Source organism: Phalaenopsis equestris, unplaced genomic scaffold, assembly GCF_001263595.1.
Source record: "Phalaenopsis equestris unplaced genomic scaffold, ASM126359v1 Scaffold000258, whole genome shotgun sequence".
Taxonomy (NCBI): Eukaryota; Viridiplantae; Streptophyta; class Magnoliopsida; order Asparagales; family Orchidaceae; genus Phalaenopsis; species Phalaenopsis equestris.
Window position 1 is genome coordinate 557,157 of NW_018164700.1, and position 27,511 is coordinate 584,667.

Genomic DNA, 27,511 nt, shown 5'->3' on the forward strand with positions numbered 1-27,511 from the left:
TATTTTTTTTCCACCAGTCCTACTAGGTGCGATGACAGCGTTTTATTTACGGTCTGAATTCTTTTAAAAAAAACTTTTTTAAATAGTCATCATAGCTTTTTGAACATCAGATCATTTGTCAGCAGCTTCACAGTCACTTTTTTTAATAAGTCGCGGCTGCTCCAAACAGACACCAGAGGTTTTTTTCCGGACGAGTTTAAGTCCTGGATGAATTAAAGTATTCTCTCGGACGAGTTCAGGTATTGGGCAAATTTAACTGTTGGATTAACTTAAATGTTCATCTAAACGAGTTCAGCTCCTGAATGTATTCAGAAAATTCTCTTGAAGGGTTCAGCGCTGTTTTTCAAACGTGATTATAATTGGGACGACGATGAAGAAGAATTTTATTGTATCCTTTGGGATGAAAGAAAGAAGACAACAATAGATTATGACTAATTAAACACATTTTACCATCTATTAATGTCGAATGGTAGCAATATTGAAGGGGGTTGCAGCATGAAATTTTTATTCGGGTTAAAGAAAAAAATTAAAATAAAATAATTTCCATTAACATGCATGACACACAATTCTAATGTATTATTTAACCCCTATATTTTTATATTTTCATAGGTTGATTTTTATTGAGACGTAGGATCTCGTATCGTTCGTGAGTGCATACAACCTGATAAAAAGAGTTATATCATAGAGAGTGATGGAGAGAAATAGAAGAGTCTTTTGAGGGAATCTTAGAAAATATATTAAATTCCAATCTATGGTAAGTGGAGGGAGGCAACTCCGTGGAGATTCAATGAGTTACAGGATTTCGGAATGATAAAAAGAAAAATGGAGATAGATAGCGATCTCCAGAGAGAAGAAAGAAAAGAAGACGCCCCTTGCCTTTCTACAGTATCTTAATGCAAATAATGTGATGTGGATGTCAAATATTGCTAGTATCGTGGTTATCCCTAGTACCAGAGTGAAAAGATAGATTCTTGAGTGTCGGGCAATGTCTTTCATAAGTGGATGGGTGGATGTCTTTATTGGTCACGATGACTTCTTATTAGTCATGATGGTTTATTCTGATAGTTGTCGTTGTGCAGGTAGTTATGTTTTTCTTTCGAGGAACATGAGAACGATCAGATGGACATGTGAGCAAGAGTCAACCTCTTCGATTGGTTGGCTCGATTCGGTAAAAAAAATTAGCAAAAATTTATGTATACTCGTTTGTGTTTATACAACATACATAACACCTAAATCTTTAATATTACATTATAAAAATCATTATTAATAACTTATTAAAAATAAGAACATTATTTCAGGTTTAACTTATAACACCAAAGTATTATACATATAAATTTCAAATTTTAGATGTTATATATATATATATATGTTTCCCATAATATTTAAAGAACTAAGAGGATCAAGAAGCAAAATACATAAAAAAAAAATGTATTTTTTTAAGCAATGGGAAAGCCCGAATACTAAACAAGCCTCACGGTCTTAATGGATCCGGTCCTTCATTCATGAATTTAATGGTCTAGTTTTGACTAGGCCAATCATACTCGGTTGCACTATCTTTGGAAGTGACAAACTACAAAGCTCATTACCACCCAAAAGGACCCCGCGAATACCTCAAAAGCACGCCAACATTCGAGCTCACTCATATTTTCGGAGTTCATATTCCAAGCTCGTATGGACTAATTGAACCTTCCCACAAAGCTCATCCATAACTATCAAGCTTCACCACTGAGCTCAATGGGCATTTCTTAGAGGCATAAGAGAACTCCAATCTGTCGTCAATTCACACCAGCGTTCTTGTCAATAACAAGTCCGCTCAAGCTCGGTATTGCACGTCCTACAATGTAATTTTATATTTCATCTTTATCTCCTTGCACGGGTATATATGCTACATAGCATATAAATAAAAAAAAAAGATGAGAAGAGGGATGATCAGATCCCGAACCGTCAAAAAACTCTGACTATCTCTTTAAGAGTCTTTCATCTTCATCTCACTTCATTCACATGATCTCTCTCTAATTGAATGAGTTCACGAATTATACAGTATCTCGTGTACCATAAGGATTCGATCTAAAGCCTAAACATTACATCTTACATTTATACCACTCAAATCTATCACACCATATAAAAATTATCACTATTTTGTTTTAAAAAAAATGAATTACACCCTTTCATGCACATATAAGGTGGTATATATGTAAAAATTAAAGTATAGATTTTCGATTTGTAAATACATAAGAATTAATGGTATGTATGTACTAAAATATCAAAAACTGAATCTTTAATATTTACATGCACATACGTGTAGCAAAATATCACCTCATTGAACTTTAGTTCCAAAGTCAAATAATGTGCTAAAGAGGACTGCCAGATTCCCCAACTCAGCTGACATATCGAGCACAAGTTGTCAGTTGGCTTACTATGATAAGCTAACCAATTCACCAAGTGGGCTTGATCCTCCTTGGCGACTAAGGGAACGACATATTCAATGAGAACAACTCCGGTTCATTCTCTATGACTGATTGTCATGAAGACTAATTAAAGCAATAATAACGTGAACTAACAAGTGCATGCGGAATAGACGTCAAAATACGATGTTGCCAGAGATAATATAAATCAAACAGGAAGTCTATGGCTTTTGGCAGTATTGGGTTATGTTCCTTCCATGCAAGAGTGAAAAGAGGAGCTGGACAACTTTGCTGCCACTCTATGGAGCCTACTTCATGTTGTTGTTGTGAGATCTAGATATACCAGTTGATGTGGTATATATATAAATCAAATAGGAGAACGATCGACGAAATGAAGAATAGAACGAGAAAAATCACACCAGAAAAGAACAACACAGCAGAACACACAGATTTACGTGGTTCGGCAAATTGCCATCGTCCACGGAGTTGCAGAGGATTTTACTACTTGAGGAATTTACGTCAGTCGATCACCTCGACTTACAAGTGATCGACTTACAAGAGGAATCTCTCACTCTTCGTTGTTCTCTCTCTTCTTCTCTCTCTGTTCTTCTCTCTCTATACCGAGATACACCGAAGAAAACTCTACGTCGATATAAACCGAAGAAGACAAATTTACAAGAGAAATAAACTCAATTTCTCTTATGCCACAAGCCACCAAGAAGAAGCCTAGCGAGAATAATCTTCTACTTCTTCTATCTTCTTCCTTCTGCCGTAAGGAACTGCTCCTCCTTGCACTTCTCTTCCTTTGCCCCGAGGAAACCTTTCTCTATCCTGAGAAAACTGAAGAACTCAAAACGTGATTACCAAAACCCAAGGAGAGTCATTCGAAGCTTTTAGCACGGACATGAGGGAGTGGAGAGATGCTTCACTTTACAAAAGAGGAAGGCGGGAGTGGTTATTTGTGAAGACGTGTGACTCTCCAAAGCAAAGTAACCACCCAAGCATAGTAGATCGGGCGCCACGTTTCTAACAATTCTCCCACTTAGAGGCTGGTACACAGGCTACAACATCTCTTTCCTCAAACTGAAATCCTCTACTAGTGGCGTTGCCTTTTTCTTCAACATGTATCATCCACCTTGAATCCTCCACCTCTGACTCAAGGCTGGTACACAGTCTATGGCTTCCGCCATCTCCAAATTGAATAACTTGTTCATCAAGTGCACTTTGTTATTCGTCGATGACTTTTCATACATACCTGATAAGCCTGCCATGAGATCTGCAGTCGTTCTTTCCTTGACGACGATGTGTGCAACGACCTCGATAAGGTCAATCGAATAACCCCCAGAACTTGTTGATCCAACAAATTCCATTCAGCCTCATCCATCTTTCAGATCTTTTCCCCAATAACAGAAGATGAAGTTTCTTTACATAAAGATAATCTTCTATATGTACTCTCCAATAACCAAAATCTGTGCCATCAAATTTCTCGATCCCTAAAAAATTCACTTCATCTGCAGCCATCATTCTTCCTCAGACATGAAACCACGCTCTGATATCAGTTGTTGTTGTTGTGAGATCTAGATATATCAGTTGATGTGGTATATATATAAAACAAATAGGAGAACGATCGAAGAAGTGAAAAATATAACGAGAAAAATCACACCATAAAAGAACAACACACCGGAACACACAGATTTACGTGGTTCGGCAAATTGCCTACGTCCACAGAGTTGCTAAGGATTTTACTACTTGAGGAATTTATACCAGTCGATCACCTCAACTTACAAGAGGAATCTCTCACTCTTCGTTGCTCTCTCTCTTCTTCTCTCTTTGTTCTTCTCTCTCTATATCAACATACACCGAAAAAACTCTACACCGAGATACACCGAAGAAGACAAACTTGCAAGAGAAATAAACCCAATTTCTCTTTTGCCACAACCACCAAGAAGAAGCCAAGGGAGAACAATTTTCTTCTTCTTCATTCTTCTTCCTTCTGTCGCAAGGAATTACTCCTCCTTGCACTTCTCTTCCTCTACCCCGAGGAAACATTTTTCTATCCCGAAGAAATCGAAGAAGAACTCAAAGTGTGACTACCAAAACCAACGGAGAGCCATCCGAAGCTTTTCTCACAAACAAGAGGGGGCGAAGAAATGCTTCACTTTACAAAGGAGGAAGACAGGAGTGGTTATTTGTGAAAATGTGCGACTCTCCAAAGCAAAGTAACTGTCCAAACATAGTGGACCAGGCTCCACCATTTCTAACACTTCAAACAACCTTTTTTTGGGCAATTTCCAAATAATTAAGAGGCTGTTTGGTTAAGTGAATTAGTGGTATACTACAAATTTTTTGCAGGGATTTAAGAAAATTTTATGTTTGGTATGAAAATTTACAATTACAATGTAAAGTTTTTCCGTCGGTTTAATTCGATGTAAAAATAAATGCACAGTAGAAGATAATGTAGTGTATTATTTCTCTGTATGCTATTCGTTTCTCTGTATAGGAAATACAGGAGAATCATTTTTCTTGTTTGTTGATTCCCACCATAACAAATGTACTTTTTATTTTTTTTATTTTTTATTTTTTGCAAACAAGTTAATATAATAATATTCAGATGTGTGATACAGTGTGAATCAATCGAGATTCTTACAGAATGTAAGACCTAATCCTCTGAGTTACGTCGTTACATACAATTTCGTAGCGACCATTCAATTATGACTACTATATTAAAATTATAAGATGTGTTTGAATTTAATTAATTTAAAGTAAAAAATATATATTAAAAAAATCAAATCCATGTTTACAAATTAATAATCTACCCATAAGTTATTAGAAAATTTAATTATTTCATTCTCATTGACCAAAAAAAAAAGGAGAAAATTTAACCATCTGAACCTTTGTTTCACTGAAAATGGCATGAAGTACTTCGTTAAATATCAAAGTCAAAACTGCATAAAGTTAAATAATGAAAACTGTCACTCCGAAGAATATTTGTTTGTAAAATTAACAGACTCCATCAAACTGCTATGAGGGAGTGTTTCTTTTTGTTCAAATTGCTATAGGAGAGTCTTACTTGCTAGTGTGAACAATCTTGTTTCTATTATATTCTCAGCAGATAGACCCATCTCGTGTACACAACTAACAGCTTAGGAGAGGTTGCCATCTTCTTCTTACAAACAAGAAAACTCTTGTTGTCTCCCTGTAAGGTATGGTATTTGAACAAGTAAATACAAGATCAAAATTTAAAATAGAAAAGCTAGAAGTGTTGAACAAATACAATATATGAATATAACAGATTATGAAATTATACATGATAACCTCGTTAGGGTAACCTTTCACTGATGAGGAATATCAATGTGTAGGTCAATGACTCTAGATCATCACTCTTACTTCCTGTGTGATCTAAGTGGGCATGAACGCTTGCATATCTTATTGTCCCCCTGTAGGAAGGAATGTATTGGAACGGAGTATGAAAGTAATGCAAAAGAACTATTATATAAAGTTTAAATTATTAAATGTATCAAATGAATGAAATTATGAAAATATAAATTTTAAAGGAAATCATCAATGCAAATCCAAATGGTGCAGATCAGTCAACCTTAAGAGGTCTGGCATTTTATCATACTCAATATAGCTGGTATCGGCAAGCAGTCTTCCTGTTCGCAATAAGTCGCACAACTTGAAAAAATGTTATTTTACCATTCGCACCATGTTTACACAATTAAAATCAGAACCAAGATATAATCTAGAGACCTATATTTGAAGTTGGATATCTCATTCAGGATTATAATTTCTTCTTTGACTTCTCGTCTCATCTAACAATATGAATATACTAGTCAATACAGTAGTAACAACTGCATGAATAATTGAATGATATTACTTATTATAGTGCTTCAAATTATCAAAATCGGACAACTCTTCTTCATTGTCTTCTTTTCGTTCATCCATTTCTATAGAACATGCATATACATGATCAAATTAGTTCATATATTAAAATATTTGAAGCTAAGATAAAATATAAAGTTATTATAATTTGCCCCACCAAACACTAATCAAGTATTTTTATAACAACCCACCACTGTTTCACCCTCAATTAACACATCTAGACCACAACTCCAAACTTTTATCTATCTCTGTCATTCACTCTTCCTCCATTACTAACACCCGAGCACAATTACTTTTCTACACTTTTCTTTGATCGTTTCTCTCCAGCAGATTTTCCATTACATAATAGTATTTGCGTCTCACAAAAACCCCTAATAACATGATCTCTTCCCAAACAACCCAATACATTTTCTAAATCCCTCTCTACACCTGATGCCAAGTTCAAAAAGCACTGATGTGAAAACTTGTCATATCCCATTACATAGCAGCTTTATATGACTTGTCTGGTTTTCATTCCTTTGTCACATACCTATAAACTTCATCCCGCTTTTGCAACCCTATTCTAGATTTCTACCAGTCATATTGCATTAATAATCCCAATCCTGATAAAAAAAAAAAAAAAACTAATACCTGAGACGGAGGCCGAAGCGACGATGGGAGGATCGGGAGGCAGTATCGCGAGATGAGAGGAGAGAGCGACTGCGAACGAAATAACATGGAAGGGTTTCGCGTGAAATGAAGTCGAAGGGGAAGAGTTGCGTGATAATTTTGTTTTGCGCTGAGTTCTTAATTATCTTGAAACTTTTAAATTCCATGGTGTTTTAATTTTACTTCGAGTTTAATGATAACTAAACAAAAAAAGAAGTTAGAATTCATGTATTTATTCTATTTTGCACCAACCTTACATCAAATCAAAATGGCCCTTTAATGAATTTAAAGTTTACATCGTTGTTAATCTTGACTGAATTTAAAATGTGGTCGATTTGATCGAATTTAAATTATATCATTCATGTATAATATTTTAAACAAGTCGCTGCCGCCCACCGTTATTGCACTCCGCCTCCGCAGTTCGCCAATAACCTCTCGCCTGCAAGTGAACCCACCTACCATCACTGCTCACTGCTCGTCGCCGCTGGCCATCCGCTCCTTGGTGCTAGCTCTCGACACCACCTACCTCCATCGCCGCATGTTGTTGTCGCCCGCTGCATGCCATCCTTCGCCGCTCACCACTCTTTATTGGGGCAAGCATGAAAAGAGACACTTGAATCCACTATCCAGGATGCAGTCTTGATTAGAGATAACATCGGGGAGTGATTTTGGATTTCACCTATGGAGACATTAGTAGAAAGACTACATTCATGTCCTTCACTACTAGCTTCCCTTGGAGCTTTGCATTTCTTCTTGAAATGCCCTTTCTTACCGCAGTTCCAACATTCTTATCCGCTTGACTTAGGCTTCCTTTCCTAGGACTTGGATCTGCCTTTTACTGTTTTACTACCCATATTCCTTCCTTTGTTATCAGCATTCTACGTAGAACTTGAAGATTCACCATTTGCTGCTTTTCTGTGACCTTTTTTTTTCAGCATCAGACTTAGGATATCATTGAAGTTCAACTGTGAATTCCCTGAAGAATAACTCACTGTTATTACCAAAATATCTCAGCTTTCTCACAATTAAGATATTATCACAAGTGTTTTGAACTCATCTCAAACTTTATCCCCACAGAACACAACTGTATCATCACAGTGTTGAATTTATTTAGATATTCTACCACTGAATTGTCTTACACCATCTTCATGCTGAATAATTTCTTCATTAGAAAAACCTTATTGGAAGCAGAATATATTTCATACATCATAATCAGTGTTGCCATGAGATCTACCGTAGTTTTCTCATCCATAATGTTTGATGCAACATATTAGGAAAATGTCAATCAGATCAAACGTAGTGTCATTTAATCCAATACTTCTCATTCCTCTATAGACATTGACTCGGGCTTACTTGTGATTTCTTGTAGAGGCAAATATATTTTTTTCTCATACAACAAATCCTCCACCTGAATCTTCCAGAAAGCGTGGTTCTTCCCATTGAACTTCTACACATTGAACCTTACTTCTTCGGTGATTGCTTCCACTTGAATCGAACCCGACTCTGATACTAGTTGATAGAAAATCTCCAACGAACAATTTTTAATTTTATCGGGGCTTAAGATCAATTAGAAACTAAACCACGTTGCAGAATAACGAGATCACACCAATTCGATAAAAAACCAGAACAAAAAATTAAAACGAAAGCATAATCAAAGCAACAAAAAAAAACACATAAAAATTTACGTGGAAAAACTCAAGAACTGAAAAAAAAAAAACCACATAGTCACACCACTATAATTTTTCACTATGAAATTCAGAAGGTTTTACAAAGAACTCACATAAGTTCTCCACGTAAAAGAAACTTACATGCCACGCTCCACAAATTTTTCTCTCTGATCTAGCCCAAAAATCACGTGGAATCACCGAAATCCATTTTGCCCACAGTTCTCACCTTCACCCGATTCTTCCACACTTCTCACCCTTTTGTAACCCAGTTTGCCCGGATCGAAGACGTTGTTAGGCTTAGTATTTGGTAAGTCAACTTAGTGCTCATCATAGACTCGAAAAACGATGCTAAGTGGGCTCTGTCCTCGGCCCAAATTAAATCTTATCCCCAACCCAGTCCAAATCAAACATTTACCGGAAATTACATTAATTAATTATCATTTTGCACTCACGTTTCAGCAAAATCATGCCTCAACGGGGCAATTTTAATTTTTAATTTTCTTAAAAATATACATCAATTTTTAAAAGGCACTTCTTAAAAATTATGACTATTTTTATTTTCTTTTTTTCAAAATAAGTAATTGAATATTATTAAATTGTAGGTTATTTTACAAAAAGAAAAAGATGAGATTTTTATTTTTAAAATTTATGAGGTTTTTATTTTTTGAGATATAAGTAAATATGATAAAATAAATATTAAATATGTTTAAATGTTCATGTTAATATTTTTTTTAAAAAATATAATTTCTTAAATCAAAATGTTCAAATATTACATATTAATAGTATTTATATGGGGAGATATGTAAATTAGAAGCTATATCTTGACATTATAGATCGTTAAGTAGAATTAGCAGCCTTTGGTGATTTTATTGTGGCAAGCCTGCAATATGTCACATAGGCAGTATTTGGTTTGCGTTTAAACTTTAGTGGGAAAAAATCGTAATTTATAGGGTTTTTTTTTCTTTTATAAAAATACCGTGCCTAATTTTGCCTTGTTACCAATGTGTTGATGATGAGATTGAACCCTTACCTCATATTAATATTTCAAATTATTAACTGTTGAATGCAAATCTGTCCTGTGAGATATACCCAAGGATCGAAGTAGCACGAACTTCGAAGGAGAAAAAGAAAGAGACAAATAAGGGAAAATAAATAAAATGGTATGCATGAGCTTGCCTTATAGGGGAAAACGGGGTATCTCCGAGCTTTTTTACCCATTTTTATATATTGAATATAGAGATTATAAGAGAAAGAGCAGAGGGATATTTGTGCAGAACATGGGCCCATAAGCGGTATTATTCTCCTATTTATAGGAAATAGAGGGACCAAATCTAAAATTACATGTTTGTCGGCGAAGTTACATGTTATTATTACTTTTTTATGGTCTCTACTTAAATAGGGAGTTACATATATTCATGATATCTTTTTATAGACCTTACTTTAAAATGGGAGTTATAGGTCTTCATGATATCGTTTTATATACATAATTTATTTTTGACATGTTTCATCGTCTATCTTTTTATCTAAATCATTATATTATCTCGACCATTTTTTTATGTACATGTTAAGTTCAAATCCTAAGGCAATCTAAAAGGTTCAGATAAGAAGATAAATGATAAAAACGTACCAAAAATAAATTATGAAATCAATATAAATCTAAACATAAATAATAAACTTTAATCCATTTATTTATGTAGCTGAGTAGAACAAGTCCTTTGCCCAGTTAGCTTAAACATGATGGCGCTTATACCTTTCTAGAATCAAAATATATTTCATTAGGCTTTCCGCAAATCAAATGGCTCAATGTGGAGCATGTGTCACTATATAAAATCTATGAGAATAAGTAAAGATATCTAGAGCCTGGACGAACTAGAGGTCGGAGGTTGGTCGAGAGACAGATTGAGGTTCAACCGAGATCGGTCGAACAAGACACTGGAGATCAATCGAGAAGCCAAACAAAGGTAAACTGATCCAGTGGGTGCCAGTCGAACAAGAGATTGACTGACTTGGAGATCACTCAGGTAAAGGTTTGCGACATATAAGTGATCCACCAGATATTCAACAATCGCTTGGCATGAAGCCGCTCGATTGAAGGCCGGCTGATTAAAAGGTTCAAGGGTGTAATTCACATTTCACACTATTCCTAAATCTCTATAAATAAAGTAATATTAAATGTAATAGAGGTTGTTAAAACTATATACTAAAATACTTCATCTCTCATGTCTTGCTGCATGTTTCTCTCTCCTTACAACAATATATTTCTTAGGGGTTATTCACAGACAGTTCTGAACTGAACAACTTCTAATCTTAGTAGTCATAAACTACGAAAAGAATGTATGAATTTACATATGAGTATTATATTTTGAAACATAATATTTTCTAAGAAAAAGTAGCCGAAAATCACTCAAACTTCTTCAAAAATGACATTTTTACACTTATTACATACATGGACCTTTTTCGAAGATTATTTGTTCACAAATAATTACTTCATCGCCCATTTTGACTCTACCATCACATCCATCCATTTGAGAGTCTCCAATTGAAATAATTAACACGAGAAGATATCTCCCATTTATTCTTGATTATGAAGACTTAAAAATGATGATATCATTATCTCAAGCCTCAACATTTTTTTTTTTTGTAAATTTTTTATAAGATATGGAGCTATTGTTAAAATTATAAGTTTTAATGTTATATCAAATTTAATATTATGATGTTCCATCATTTTAAGAAAAAAAATTATTATTATTTAAATTAAGAAATCAGTTGGATTCATTTCTATTTTATTTTTCATTTTATATATTAATATTGAGGAACACAAAATATATTCTTTTAGAAAGACAAATATATTAAACCTAAACTACTTTAACAGCTTTTTAGGCATAAGCTAGAAAAAGTTTAAAGCTTCACTAGGAACAAAAGAAGATGGCTAATTTGCCATTTCCTTTTTGCAGTAAATTAAAAAGTGGGACAAGTTGGAAAAAAAGTGGATGGTTTGTGCCTATCTGTAAAAGTGTCAGCTTGGTACCCAAAAAAAATAAAGCATGGAAGTGCTCACAAATCACACCAAAACCTACTTGAAAGCAAAGAGGTGGTGAGAAGAAAAAAGCGAAATTGATTGATAGAAACAGAAATTGAAAGTTGAAGTGCTGTGTAAGATGACAGAGAAGACTTGTAAGGCTTAGTTGGATTGGGATTGATGACAGTGTTGGCGCGCACCTGCTTCGTCTTCTTATGCTCTCTTTCTCTCCATCTTTGGCGTTCTTCTCAGTGTTCATTCATCAGTTTCAGGTATTTTCTTCACTTCTTTTTAGCTTAGAATTTGGCTTTTGGATTTGATTTATTTATTTCTTTAATCTGTTTTGTGTAGTGTTATATGAATTATGAGCGCTACTTAATTACAAATTAATTTCAGAATAGAATAAAAGAAGAAGCGAAAAATAGAATTTTGCATATATTTTGTTTTCTTTTTTAAGGCTCTTTCGGTTGATTGTAGCTGGTAATTCTGTTCTGAAATTTTGCTGTTTTTGGAATCCAAATCACTTGATTTTTGGGGCTTTTATGAAAATTTAGTGCTGCAGCCAAGCTTGATGGAGATAGAAGAACAGTATTTAGTACTGCAGTAATGGTTTTGGCCATCTAGCGAGCTCTCCCAATGTTTCTCTTGTTTGGTTTGATGAGCAATTTTCTTGTAGCTTTGGTTTTAGATGGAGCCTATGGAAATTTGTTTTCTTTTTCTTTTCTACAAGAGTGGGAGTGATTCAAAGAAGGTAGGAAGGAAGAAATTGATGACTCTGTTTAGGAGTTAATGAAAGAAAGTTTGGTTTGACCAGAAAGATCGGAATTTTGGATTTGAAAAGTCAAGAAGAGACCAAGCAAGTCAAATAAGCTGAAAGGAATTTAGAGAATTGTACAATCCTAACAAGGCCTTATAATCATGAAGATGATTTGAGTTTGAGCACTGTCCTATGTCTCCTAGACTCCTAATTCTCTCTCTCTCTCTCTCTCTCTCTAAAATCTAAAATTTTATCAACTGTGGTCTTCTTGACTTAAAGATGATGCCCAATGCCACCAAAGATATAGGGTTGGGTCATGTCTAGCCCATTGGCTGCATTATATTTAGAAATTCTTCAAGGTGAAGTAAGGGAAAGTTGCTTGAGATGATGGAAGAGAAATTTAACTTATGAAGAGCCTATGTCCCGTTTATAAAAGAGATTAAAATAGTTTATAAATATCAAATAATTAAAATTAAAATTTTAGGAAGTTAAAAATATTTTTTTTATTTTATTTGATTAAATAGCAAATTATTGCCTCAATCAAAGCACAACTAATTTGCTTTACTAATGTCATTTATAGGATTGAAGATTTGTTAAACTGTTCCATCAACCAATTGTTTGTATTATTAAAAAAATCAATTGATGCTTTAGATTTTCGGCTTATTATTGTTTACCTCCATCATTTGTGGATGCTTCTCTTTGTTCTAATGTTGTCTCCTTGATTTTTTTTTTATATATAATTTTATCAATTTGAAGCTTATTAGAACTCATTCTTAGAAATTACACCATCTTCAATTGTTTAAAGATGTGGCCTGCGTTTAAAATATTTTTTATGGTCTCTTTATGTTGTTGAAGCTCGTTCTTCAAACTTTACATATGAGAGGGATAAATTAAATAAAAAAAGGATGCGCAATGTGATTTGACAAACGATTTAAGCATAATGGATAAGGCACTTTCATTTGTGTTTATGTAACATATAGTGTAACAAGAAAAATATCATGCCTCTCCAAAACCAATCTAAGCCCTACGAATACCTCTTTGTTTGTCCTCGAGATTGTCTTCAAGTGTCGTCAAGATCATTCTTGAGAAGTCCTAATGAAAGCTCTTCGTCAAAGAAGTTATGCCACTCGAGATCCACTCACTTTCCTATGAGCACAAAAAAACAAATTGTGAGTACCCATACTCCAAAAAGTTTGAACTTTAGATTTGAGAGAAGGCTTTTTAAAAATGGCAAATGAATCAATTTAAAAATTAGTCAAAGTAAAATGTAAAGGATTTTTTTTTTCCATTAGGCTGCATGAGGTGTAACATTGCATAACTAGCACTATCCAAAAGTCGACATCATCCCCACTTGTAGAAACATTCAAGCCTCTCATGTCCTTGATAATTTTGATGGGTCCCTCCTATTTGTCATTAAGAATGTTATCACAGTTGTCCTCGAGAAAGCTCTTGCTCAAAATAAGCACACCATATTTACTCAAGTTCAACATAGGTCCATGAGTTCTATATCCAATCCTTTTCTTATAAACACAAATAATAAGTGGAATGCGACCCTTATATCTCTACATTAATGGCAAGCCATGACATGCCTTTTATCACAAAGAAATTATTATCACTTGCTCGATCCAAGAGAATTCAAGTGTAATCTATGTGTTACTTAGAGATGTAAATGAATAGAACCAAGCTGTGTGATAACATTTGTGCTAAAATCATTGATCAAAAGCATGCTCTAGCTTGGCTCAAGCTTGATTTGATCTTTGTGATAGTGTTTGAGCTCAGTTTATTTAAATTCATATTTATTTGAGCTTAATTAAAGCTTTGTTCGCTTTATGATTACTGAGTTAAATAAATGCCTCATTTGGAAACATAGATGAGATCTAGAATCATGCCTATTGAGCCCTGATGAGCCCATCCTATTAAGTTTAAAACTATAATTTTAAGTTAACAAGCTTTAAATCTCTTAAAAGCTCATAATTTTCTTAAAGTGATTTTAAATAGCTTTCTGCATATTCATGTGAGTTTAGCTAGCAAAGTAAATTATTATCTGACAATTATAAATAGTACCATTTTAAAATATCCTAATAATATGAAATTAAATGTCCAAATAAAAGAGGAAATTCAGATTATCATAAACTTAACTTAATCATATGATATATCAAACCTTAATCAAAATTTAGGTCAATTATTATATTGAGCTTGATAGCGAGTATTATTTGTGCCTTAACCAAGCATTATATATATCAAGCCTCAGTTGAGCAACTTCACTAATTTGTTAATGTGCTTTAAATGATATATTCATGGACATAAATGAATCAATCAACTAGCAATTCAAACTTATTTATTTAATAATACATAATTATAAAAATAATAAAACTTTTTTGACATAAACCCATAACCCTAGTCAAATAAAAATGAATTATCTCTTATTATATAAAGCCATAAGCAAATTTTGAAGGCACTATTTCTTAAAAACAGTAGTGTCATAGTATATCCAACTTGATAGGGATTTGAGCCACACTCTTATCTCTATATCATCTTTGTCATAAAATTGCAACTTATGGTCTTGCATCTAATTGTGATTTTTCAATCTAAACAGTATTATCGCTAGTAGATATATGAATTATAACATTATATTCTAAAACCCCACATTCTTGTAATCGCCCACCTTTTCTACTATGAACAGTTCCAATTTGAGACAATGTCTATCTTTCTTAAGGAATGTATTGTTAAAAATAGATAAAAGCGAGGAAAAATACTTATAAAGGGTTTAACTCTTTTGCAAACTATAGTTCTCTCACAATATCTACCGAATAATATTTCTTCTCTCTTAACAAAGGATATCTCAATATCTCAAGGCATAGTTCCAGCTTCCTTTAATCTCTCCTCTCATCTTCTAAAAAATCAAAATATGAGCACTATTTTCTCCCCTCATTTACCCTCCTTCTCTATCATATATCCCATTCACTTATTTCTCCCACCTTCAACTTTACTTTATCCCTCCCATTCGCACCCTTCGTTTTTCATTATTATCTTTTTTTATGGTGTGTTAATAACTCATTTTGCTTCTGGATTTTTCTATCTACACATAATTGTAACACCACATTCGCACAAGCTTTTAGATCACCATTATAATGACTACCTATGTGGCACTATGTCTAGTAGCTCATTACATATATAACTAATATAGTGATTATAGAAGGGCCAGGCTTTATAAGCTTTGCATTTTTAGCGTAACCTATAAATATTTATATCCAAAGTTTAAAATATCATTGCTTTAATGATATAATTAATCTTTTCTTACAAGGTCATTTATTTTTGGTCTTACATGCATATGTTTTCATCCAATTAAAGAGTATGATTTTTAGTTCTTTTTTTTAAATACTAAATAATCAAGGGGGGGGGAATTTACATGCCTTCTACACAATCCTTTCTATTTGCATATTAAACACATAAAGTTGATATCTATATTTATAACAATTTAATGTCATAGGTCTATACATGCACATGTGTATTTCAAATTCAGGGTGCGTTTGTTTCGACTATAGTTGTAGAAAAGTTGGTTTCAGAAGCTGTTGTTGAAAATCTACTGTTCAGAAGCTAGTGTTTTATAAGCAGTTAGTATGTTCGAAAAACACAATTCTGAAAGTTCTGTCTGAATGTCCCTAAGTATATAAACACAACATTGATCCACCCCAGTGATTATCACAATTATATAATTGGTAATAGCTCCAAAAAACTTGACATGTTCACTAGCAACTTAATTGAATTCTTAAAATTAAATATTATTGCACACTTAGGGTTTCCATGCAAGTATATGAAATTTTAAAATACTTGAGTTATGCTATCAATTCTACTGCAATAATCTAAAATTATACTTACAGAATTTCTAATTATGCTATGTGAATTGGTCTTGTTACACTCTTCCGAGCTCTTACAGGTTCACAACATATTTTAACAGATCAATTTCACTAGATTGAAAAGTAAACTAAGTGCAAAAGGAAAATCATCACAGATAAAGAATAAAAACTATTTCAACATGTTATCCACATTCCTACACATCTACTACATCACCACAAGGAAAAGCAAGGAGAATTACTGAGAAAGCATGGATAAAACAACACCAAATTGCATTGAAACAGAGAGATTCAACATGCAAATGAGTTTATGATAACTACAATTTCAAATCACAAATATACTTATCTCTCCCCCTCAATTGGCCTTGAGAATGCTCCACCCAAGTCCTTGCTCTTCTCCTGCAACTCCTGACATAACAGTAAGTACAAATCAACAAAACTCGCTATTTTAGACTTGCATCGAACAAGCCTAGATCACTACAAACACAAGATGGAAAACCTTCTCTAACCCTAGGAAGTCGCACCCTAATTACCAATTGAAGTCTAAATTCCACCGAACCTCTCACATGAACTTCAGGGTCCTCCTTATATTCCTCTCTATTCTCCTCTGAAAGCTGCTCTGAAAAACTGCCCAAAATTCCATGAAGAGGTGGCTCGAGCGGCCCAACATCGTGCAGTTTCTAGTACTAGTGCATAGGTGTCGCTCTATTATGGCGTCATGGCCTTGGCCTTCAAGACTAACGCTATGACACCATTGGTTTGCGCCGAGTGTCAACCTCTTGGGTTGCTCTTGGGTGTCGGGTGCCTAGGCGCCACTTTGATCTGGCGCCTTGGCATTGCCTTCAGTTGACTGGCGCCCTGGCGCCCAGCTCCTAGCTCCATGGTGTCAGTCTTCACAAATCTTGTTTTTTTTTTTCAAATCTTCTCATTTTCTCTCCATGTTTCTTTCACTTCGTTTCACTGTTAATATCAGTTATGCCTACAAGAAAAATATTAAATTATATTTCCTTAAAATATAATTTCATTCAAAAAAATCTACAAAATATAAAGAAATTTATACAATATTTTCACAAATCAAGCATCTCTCATTATAGGTCCCTCAGAAATGAGAAATGAGACTTCAAACTTCTATAGGGTTGTTGCATTGGGCCTCTTATATAGATCTGGTCCAACTGTACTATTGGGCCGCACTCATCTTCCAAGATAGCCCAAACACAAATTTGTTTTATTGGGCGTCTTTTATCGATCTGACCCATCTATACAATTCGCTCGCATGCTACCCAAACACCATATTACATAATACTTCAAAAATAACTATTTTATTTCTTAGACGAGGAAATGCCACCTATTTTAAACATAAAAGTACACAACCTGTATATATGTTTATCTCCACTTTCATTTGTTTTGAAACCCTCTAATATATAAAATTAAATTTACGCCATATGAACACACATTCCAACAAATTTATAAAATATCTAAATTAAACAAGCTTCTCACCAGCAGAAGTGATCCAATCTAACTCCAAATGAACCAAAATTAAGTACTTTAAAAGTACTCAAAAACTTTAGGGAACTAAATAGAGAACCAAATAATCTTCAAATCTTATATATAGTCAAATTTAACGCATTAACAAGGTGAATCCAATGAGTATAAGATTATATATTTTTTTATATTATTAAGTCACCCAAATATTTTAAAAAAATCTATCATATTATTAAGAAGGGTCACTCCATGTCATCCAATCTTAAGATCTCAACAAAAATCACTGCAATGCTACTCCGTAAATCTATGAATAAGTATGAATCTCTACAAGAAAGAGAGTTGAACCGGAAGAGAATGGTAGAACTCATAGATTTGAAGAATCTTAGAGCTCCACCCATCCATCTCCATTGCCATCGCCTAACGACCACTTGTTGAGCATCATCGTTGGACAAAAAACAGGAGTGATGTTGTAATTTTGCTCATTCTCGAAGTGTTAAGCTCTTCCTCATGTCTCAGGTTCTCCTTTCTCCTTTCATGAGAGATGTTAGACTTTATTTATAAAGTTCTAAATGTTATTAATGCGGGAATTTGAATCACTTTAATTGGACGACTTGGAGAGTTCCCTTTGAGCAGACAACATTTGATGGACGTTTATGTGTCTTCATGATGTCGGAATTGAGTGATCTTGGGCTCTTTGGAGTCATATTGTCAAGACACTCGATTCGATTATAAGTTCATCAATTTAGACATTTATTTGGCCTCCCAATATGCTTGGAAAGCATCCAAAAGTGATTTAATAACTTGATCTGAGCTTGTTTTAACTTTGATTATATCAATTTTGATACCATCAGTCTGTCTATCGAGCCGGTCAATATGCCTATAAATTTGCTGAAATCAAAGCTTTGCATGACTTTTGATTAAAGTTTCAATGTTTCTTGAACAAAAAATTGTCTCGAGATCCGTCATGCCTCGAGATTTATGTCAGATGATAGAAATTTATTGATGACATTTCAATATTTTTAATTCGTAGACATGGTCAGAATCATAGCCCCTAAATAGTTGTAACTGCTCAAATATAAATCATTGCATCAAAAGAACAACGATAGTTTATTCTATCATAGAATTGGCCGTAAATTGTTTAAAATATCCAAATCAAATTTTGAAATATTAAGGCGACATGCTTTAGATTATTTATATACCTTAATAGTTATATGAGATCTACTTATGATAAAATATATTTTATCTTATAATTATGATGTTCAATCTATCATGAATAGGTAGAGTGCTAATTTTGTTTTAAGAAATCGTTCATTAATTAAGGGTTAAAGCTTAATAAAAACAAGTTTGACTAAATTAAGTTTAGAATTCAAATCAGCATCTCTACATTTAAGAGAAAGTTGGTCAAAAGTGTGCGATTAAATTATGAAAATTTCCTAAGTATGATCTATGGCTTTGGATTGGAAGTTGAAGTTTTATTGTGAAAACAACTTTAGCTTTGAATTTTAACCTTTCCCCGTTCCTTTGTGTGCTCTTCATCTTCGTGTAAAAGAGTATGAAACGTCCCATTCTCGCACAAAAGAGTTCTCCGACGAACTTTCTTCTATTGATTTTCTAAGAATTAAAATTTCTAAGAATAAATGTTAAAAACTTCATAATTAAATTCTTAAATTTTTATAATTTCAAATATAATTGTTGTGTGCTCGAAAATTTGAGGCAGTAGAGTAGTAAATTATCGTCTTAGGGTGGTGCAAAAATTCAGCACACACTCAGCAAAGAGAAAACAACTAATAATGACATAAGAAGTTTTTACGTGGTTAACCTGGAAAAGGAAAAAACATGAGATCTGACCCAGCTCAAGAGTTTTATTATAAAAAGACGAGTACAGTTGCAACCACTTATCCCAGAGGCGGGAAATAGTTACTAGGTTTCCCAAGTTACAACTTCGACGTGCTGATAAATTTGTTACTTTGAACGGGCGGCGACCGATAGGGATTGGCGGTGTCCGGTCGGCGGTAGTCGACGATGGTTGGTGTTGATTGTCGGTTGTCGACAGAGATTGACGCTGAGCAACAACAATTATCGATGGTCGACGGAGGTCATTGGTGATCGACGACAGTCGACGGTGATCAACGAAAGTTAACGACGGTTGACAGCGTTCGACGGAGGTCAGTGGTGATCGACATTGGTCAGTGGTGGTGGTGGTGGACTTCAGCTCCTTCTCTGGGCTTGAGCTCCTTCTCAAAGCTTCAAGCTCTTTTTCTGGAGCCTAAGGATCCCTCATGAGAGTGGTGAGACTCTATTTATAGAGTTTCAGATGTAATTAATGCAGAAATATGAACTTTGATTGAACAGTTTGAAGAGCTTCTTTTGATTAGACGTCATTCAATAGACATTTTAGTGTCTTAACAATGCCAAAATTAAGTGATCATTAACTCGTTAGATTTGTTTTGTCGAGACACTCGATTCGACTATAATCTCGCCAGATTCAACAATCATTTAACATTCCAAATATGCTCGGAAAACTTCCAAAAGTAGTTTAATGACTTGATCTGAACTTGATTTGACTCGGATGAATTGATTTTGGAACCATTGGGTCTGCCTCATTGAGCTGGTCATTTTGACTATAAGTTTACTGAAATTTGAATTATAGAAGACTTTTTATCAAGGTTTGAACATTTATTGTTCAAAAAATTATTTCTAGATTTATGTCATGCCTCAAAATTTATTTCATTTGATAAAAATTTGTTGATAGCATATCAATAATATATCTTGGCATATTCTACAACATCTTGAGTACTAAGGAACCAAAACAAGATTAGCTCGAATTTGATATATTTATAAATTTTGTTTACTTCACATGTCATTTATAGAATTATACTTGAGTTGACTCGGTTCAATTATATCTCTAATTTGGACTCATTGTCTTACATTAAAATACATTCATGATTATGTAAAATATTAAATATTTAATCATCACGTTAACTAGAAATTATGGGTTAGTTCGAGAAGGATGCCAAATGTTGGATCTCATAAGCCTTCAAGTTCAAGGCAGTTGTGGAGTTGTTGGGCGACTGCCAGTTTTCGTAATTTTTTAATCATAAATGGGCTTACAGAAAGCCCATTTAAAATCCAGCACATTTGTCTTAGGACTGAAAGGTACAACCTTAAACGAATTTAAGAAAAAATTAATCAGAACAATTTTAAATTTATTTAATTTATATTCAGATAAATATAATATAAAATTTTTAGCTCAGCACAAATATGATTTTTAAACCATGCTCATAAAAATTCCCTCAAAGTATTCTAAAGATAATTTTCTTATTCATATATATTCTAATCAAAATTAAATCTAATAAATATATCAAAAAAATATAAGTAAGATATTTATATTTATCAATAAATTATTAATTAGAAAAATATTCAAAAAACTTAATAATAACTAATTTTTTATATTAAAACTAATACTTCTAATTATACAACGAAACACTAAAATCCTAAATAATTAGAAGGTTAATAAATTGCATATATTATCATAATTATAATATAATGAAGATTAGCATTATCTAAATTATATTATTAGATATAAAATGTTGCATGAGTCATAGCATCAACATGCAATATGATTATTTATATTTCATTAACTATAAAAATAAATACCAGATTCAAATTAAGGAGCCACCGCTTCTGCAAAGAGCAGTCTAATCTCGCTCCTTTTCAAAATCGCACATATTAATTATGTATTTAGTTGTAATCGAAATTTAATATTTTTAGCTTTTTGTGAACCGAAGTAGCCGTTAGAATGTCGTTTTCGAAAGCGGGACCGACGTCCTACGTGCCGCGCCATCTAAACTACTGGGATCTGTTAATCCGATTGCCGTCACGGATCGGGCAAAACCAAAGCTTAGCGGATCCTGTTCCCTTGTCTTCACTCCACATCAAATTCTCGCCTTTCGCTCGTTCATTTAGGGAGGTAAATTTACATACATACCGCACAATCTTATGTATTTACATGTCTAACACATAAACATTCAAGTTTATTACATTTATACCATTGAAATCTTAATAGCATATATACTTTGTGAAAAGGATCAAGGCAATTTTTTTAATGCCTCGAGGAGTGATGTTGCCGAAGCGAAGGAGTCAGTCTATGACAAATCTCCCATTAGAAACAAACCATTCATCATCAAGATGTTTTGATCGTAGTGGGATATGGAGTAGACCAGCTCTCACTTCATCTAAGTTTCGGCGCATCCCAAGAGCAACATTTGAACCAAACTCCACTGTTCTTCCAGTGTAGCAATGTGGTCCTTCGGCTCCGCGACATCTTCCTCCAAGCCTGCACTCTCTGATTCTCACAAACTCCCAACAAGGGGTGGTCAATTGAGATGGCAATTCAGCTACCCCTTAGAGAGGGTCGGTCAAAGGATAGGAAATGGTCCCTCCTATTCAAACAAGAAGGGATGAAGAACAAAGATGAAATATAAAGAGACTCGTCGCACTTTATTCATAGCAATCATATGTGCGAAAATCAAGAGATTTCAATTATTGACTCACTAATTAATAATAATTATAATATATTTTTTGCATTAAATTATCTTATTTTTTATCACCACATCGCTTTTATGAAGAAAATCAGTGAAATAAAATATATACATCGAAAATATGCCGGTGTTAATTCAGAGAAGTGATTCAACGATATAGAAAAAAAGAGAACAACGAAGGAGGATCCACAAATAAAAGACCACATGTCCGACTGAGTGAGGCTGTCATAGCCAATGCTAATCAAGCCACGATGATGATAAAAAAAATAAACCAAATGATCTGAGTCTAAATCATTCCGTTCAGAAACGAGAAAAAGAGATACCATAACCAAATACCATGAAGAAGTCGACCCAGGGGAAGACCTGATGCCTTAGTATCTCCAATCTTACCAGGGACGCCCAGATGTCGCTCCATCTACTATTGAGGGTTGACAACCAGACTAGATCAGCTGGTCAGTAATGACGACCAAGCCTAATTGACTGAACCAGTCTTGCTGACCCGAAGCCACACAAACTTAGTTGAGAGCTAGAGTGCAACCGAGTGATAGACTCATACATCTAAAATACTAAGAATATAATGTAAAATATTTTTTAAAGCATGGACGAAAATTTAACATAATCAGATTGTATTATCTTTTTTATAATAAGAAGATTATTTCTTAGACATGACGTATTACTATTCTCATTATTGTTCACTCCTTGTCTCTCTATCTTGATTGAAGCTAGTTTCCGTGCACACGATTCACAGGGAAATCAGAACAATAGTTGTAGAGGACAATAAGGTTTTTTTAAGGAAATCTAATATTTAAAGTCTCTTATTTATAAATAGAGCACCTAAAATTTATAATAGATTCCCTAATCAAAAGTGACATTCATTTAATTAAAACTAATGAGATTATTCTAAACATAAATGAGTTCAAAAGGTAAGAAAAATGATCGTCTTGGAATATGAACAGGTAACTCTAAAACATATCCTAATACAAATTAATAGCCAATGGGGTAATCCTAACAACAAATTTTTTTTATAATGATAATATCTTATATAAATTTTTCTTTTGATATTTTTAGCAGGACTGAATTTAACTACAAAAATCAAATTTAATAATAAATTAAATTGAAGATAATATGATTAAAGTAAAATTAAATGAATTGGTTCAATGGCTTAAAGCTATAACCCTAAATCTAATAGATTCATTCCTAGTTCTCCATAGTAAAATAGTGTTCTCAGGTTCATCATTAAATTATTGATCCTTTATATTCATTAATGAATGGTTCTATAATTTTTATGCTCAAATTTATATTGAATGATCTTTTATAATCATATAGTCTAGCTTCTTAGATGAATTTGCATACATGCCACGTAATTTATATGTATTTACATTTCAGCATATTGAAAATTTATCGGCGTTGATCCTGAGAAGATCTGATGATTTAGAGGAAAAGAGTATGACAAAAAGGGACTCACTAATAGAAGACCAAGAAGCCTACTTTATCCTACTAGATGCATCCATCTGAGCCAAAACAAGTAAGGTTAAATCCAGTTGAGCCACAAAAACTGATTGAATGACTTGAATTGGAGCCCTTCGGTAAAAAAACGAGATAAATAAGCATCTGAGTCCACTGGCATGAAGAAGCCGACTTGATGGAAGAGCTAGAACCATAGCATAACTAAAAATATCGAGGGTATCCAGAAGTTCCCCCATCTATTATCAAGGGTTGACAAGTATATTAACTCAGTCGACCGAACACGTTCTGCTGACCCGATGTTAATAAAGCTTATTAGACGGGCAACGCCGATTATGTTAAGCGCTGGAGCCCGATCCACGCCTCTCGATCCTGCTCCCACACTCCCGATCGCGAAACAGTCGCGACCCGCTCCCCTTGGAGTCGATTCACGAACCGTAGGCACCAGTGTCTGTCGCGAAGCTTCACTTCTCTTCGTCCTACTCAACTGTTCACGATTTCTTCTCGCGATAAAAGGTTCGCATGGCTCTCCTTTAAAGTTAAGTCACGGTTGGTGTTCTTCTTCGGTTTTCTCAGGATAGAAGGAAGGAAAGTGAAAGAAATAGTTTCTTGCGGTGAAGGAAGAAGAAAGAAAGAAGAAGAAGATTATTCTCCCTTGGCTTCTTCTTGACGGCTTGTGGCAGAAGAGAAATTGGGTTTGTTTCTTTTGTAAGTTTATCTTACTCGGTGTATCTCGGTGTAGAGTTTCTTCAGTGTATCTCAGTGTAGAGAGAAGAAAAGAGAGAAAAGAAGAGAGAGCAACGAATTAAGAGATTTCTCTTGTAAGTTGAAGTGATCGACAGGTGCAAATTCCTCAAGTAGTAAAATCCTCTGCAACTCCGTTGACGTAGACAATTTGCCAAACCACGTAAATTTGTTTGTTCATTTATGTTGTGATTTTTCTAGTTCTATTTTTTTTTTGCTTCGTCGATCGTTCTTCTGTTTGATTTGCAGTTGAAGTAGAGGTTTCAGGTATATATATCTATATGTCGTCGCAACAACTGGTATCAGAGATTTGTTCGGATATGAAGAAGAACAATGACAGCAGATCAAGTGAAGGTTTCAGGGATCGAAAAATTTGATGACACAGATTTTGGTTATTGAAGGATGCAGATAGAGGACTATCTCTATGAGAAGAAACTTCATTTTCCATTATTGGGGAAAAGACCTGAAAGGATAGATGAGGCTGAAGGAATTTGTTGGATCGACAAGTTCTGGGGGTTATTCAATTAACCCTATCGAGGTCCATTGCGTACAACGTCATCAAGGAAAGGACGACTGCAGATCTCATGGCAGTCTTATCTGGTTTGTATGGAAAGCCTTCAGCGAATAACAAGATATAATTGATGAAGAAGTTATTCAATTTGAAAATGGCGGAAGGTGTTTCTGCTGCTCAACACTTGAATGATTTTAATACTATCAGGAATCAATTGTTGTCTATTGAAATTGATTTTGATGATGATATAAGTGCGCTGATATTGTTGACATCGTTGTCAAATAGTTGGGAAGCCATGCGGATGACAGTTAGCAGTTCTGCGGGTAACTCTAAACTGAAATGCGATGATATTCATGATTTGATTTTGGCAAAGGAGGTTCGCAAGAAAGCTTCTACCAAGATCTCAGGTACGAGTTCAACACTAAATGTTGATTTCAGAGGGAGATGACATTTCAGAGGGAGATGACATGAGGGAGATGACATGACAAAAACTCAAATAAAGGGAGATCAAAATCAAAGTCTAGTCAGCAGCCAACCTGTTGGAATTTTGGCAAGGCTAGTCACATAAAGAGGAACTACAGGAATCCTAAGAATATGGAGAATGATAGCACAAATGTGGTATCTGAAGTAGTACATGATGCACTATTGCTGACAGTTTATAGTTTTGTTGATGATGGAAGTGAAGAGGAGAGTGGGTCCGGGGCACCCATTCCTACTGTTCCACAGACAGATGGTGGAGAACTATAAAGCTATGAAAAAATCTTGCAAGATGAAAGTTTGAGTAAGTGAGAGTTGGCAGAACTTTGACAAGGGAATAAGACATTTCATAACAAGTGGGTGTACCAGATGAAGACTGAACTTTGTGGCAGTAAAAGGTGCAAGACTAGATGTGTTGAAAAAGGCTTTCAACAAAGGAAGGATATTGCCCATGCAGTGGGAGTTGTAAGCAGAGACAAGAGTAATCTAGGAAATAGCTTGGAGGTGCAAAGCTATGTTGACCATACTAATATGTTGACTGAGGGTGTTACTCTTGAGAAACTGAAGTTGTGCACAGCTTCAGTTGGTCTTCTGGAGTGAAGACAAGACTTTGAGTTGCAGAGTTGGAGGATTCATGTTTGAAGAAAAAGGCGACACTGCCAGTGGAGGATATCAGTTTGAGGAAGAAGACGTTGTAGCAGGTATATCAGTCTCCAAGTGGTAGATTGTTAAGCGCTGGAGCCCGACCCACGCCTCTTGATACCCCTCCCTTTAGCGTCGATTCACGAACCGTAGGCGCCAGCGTCTGCTGCGAAGCTTGGCTTCACTTCGTCCCGCTCAACTGTTCTTGCTTTCTTCTCGCGATAAAAGGTTCGCGCGACTGTCCTTTAGAGTTAAGTTACAGTTGGTGTTCTTTTTCGGTTTCCTCGGAATAGAGGAAGGTTTCCTCGAGATATAAGGAAGGAAAGTGCAAGAAGTAGTTCCTTGCGGTGAAAGAAGAAGAAAGAAGAAGAAGAAGATTTTTCTCCTTTGGTTTCTTCTTGGTGGCTTGTGGCAGAAGAGAAATTGAATTTATTTCTCTTGTAAGTTTGTTTTCTTCGGTGTCTTCGGTGTATCTCGGTGTAGAGTTTCTTCGATGTATCTCGGTGCAGAGAGAATAAAAGAGAGTTGGGCAAAGAAAGAGAGAACAACGAAGTGAGAGATTCCTCTTGTAAGTTTGCTGTAAATTCCTGAAATAGTAAAATCCTCTGCAACTCCGTGGACGTAGGCAATTTGCCGAACCACGTAAATCTGTGTGTTCCTTTATGATGTGATTTTTCTCGTTCTATTTTTTTTTTTGCTTCGTCGATCGTTCTCCTGTTTGATTTATATATATACCATATCAACTGGTATATATATCTATATCTCGTCGCAACAGACTAAACCCCGCTAATCAAATCAGCCCTACCAAGTCGAAGTCATATAACTCAACAAAACAAGCCAGAGAGCAGCAGATCGTTAGTTTCATGCCTGTAAAATACCTAGAATATCAAAGCAAGGACAAAAATATAAAATCACCATATTACACTGTCTATTCTATAAATAAGAAGATCATCTCATGCAAAAAAAAAAAAAAGAGGAGATATCTCGAATTTCAGTCAATCTCACTATTTCTCTCTCTATTCCTCTTTTTTTCTATGCTCTATTCTTCGATGTTTGATTTACAGATAAATTAAGCTTCAACAATATCTAATACATAAATTTTAAATTATATATTTATACCACCCAATGTTTCCTATCACATAAAAAAATATAACTACTTTTGCTTTTAAAGTTATGAAATACACATTTTCAAACATAAATAAGGTGTAAAAACTAAAGAATTAGTGTTAGATAAGTAAATACATAGAAATTAAGTATTATTAATGTAAATCTTCCAACTTATATTTAAATTATTTGAATAAGCTCTTTTAGTATTTTTAGTGCAAAACCAAATAGCTTAAGGTGAAAATTTGTGAAGATAAGATATGAAGCAGTTAATTTTTTAAATGTACATACATACATATATATATATATATATA

At 34.3% G+C, this 27,511-nt stretch overlaps 1 protein-coding gene and 1 long non-coding RNA gene across 2 annotated transcripts in view; one reads left to right on the top strand and one right to left on the bottom strand.

Moving 5' to 3' along the window:
- Positions 1-5,405: 5,405 nt before the first annotated feature.
- LOC110024483 lies at positions 5,406-7,041 on the bottom strand. The gene is made up of 3 exons (XR_002294005.1): positions 6,918-7,041; positions 5,713-5,842; positions 5,406-5,601 (listed from the first exon to the last, which is right to left on the bottom strand). It is a non-coding gene; the product is annotated as an uncharacterized LOC110024483 (long non-coding RNA).
- Positions 7,042-11,702: 4,661 nt separating this feature from the next.
- LOC110024545 (QWRF motif-containing protein 2-like) overlaps positions 11,703-27,511 on the top strand; it is a 37,015-nt gene continuing 21,206 nt past the window's right edge. The window contains exon 1 of the mRNA XM_020724571.1: positions 11,703-11,893. The gene's annotated coding sequence lies outside the window, so the exon portion shown is untranslated. The remainder of the gene's footprint in view (positions 11,894-27,511) is intronic.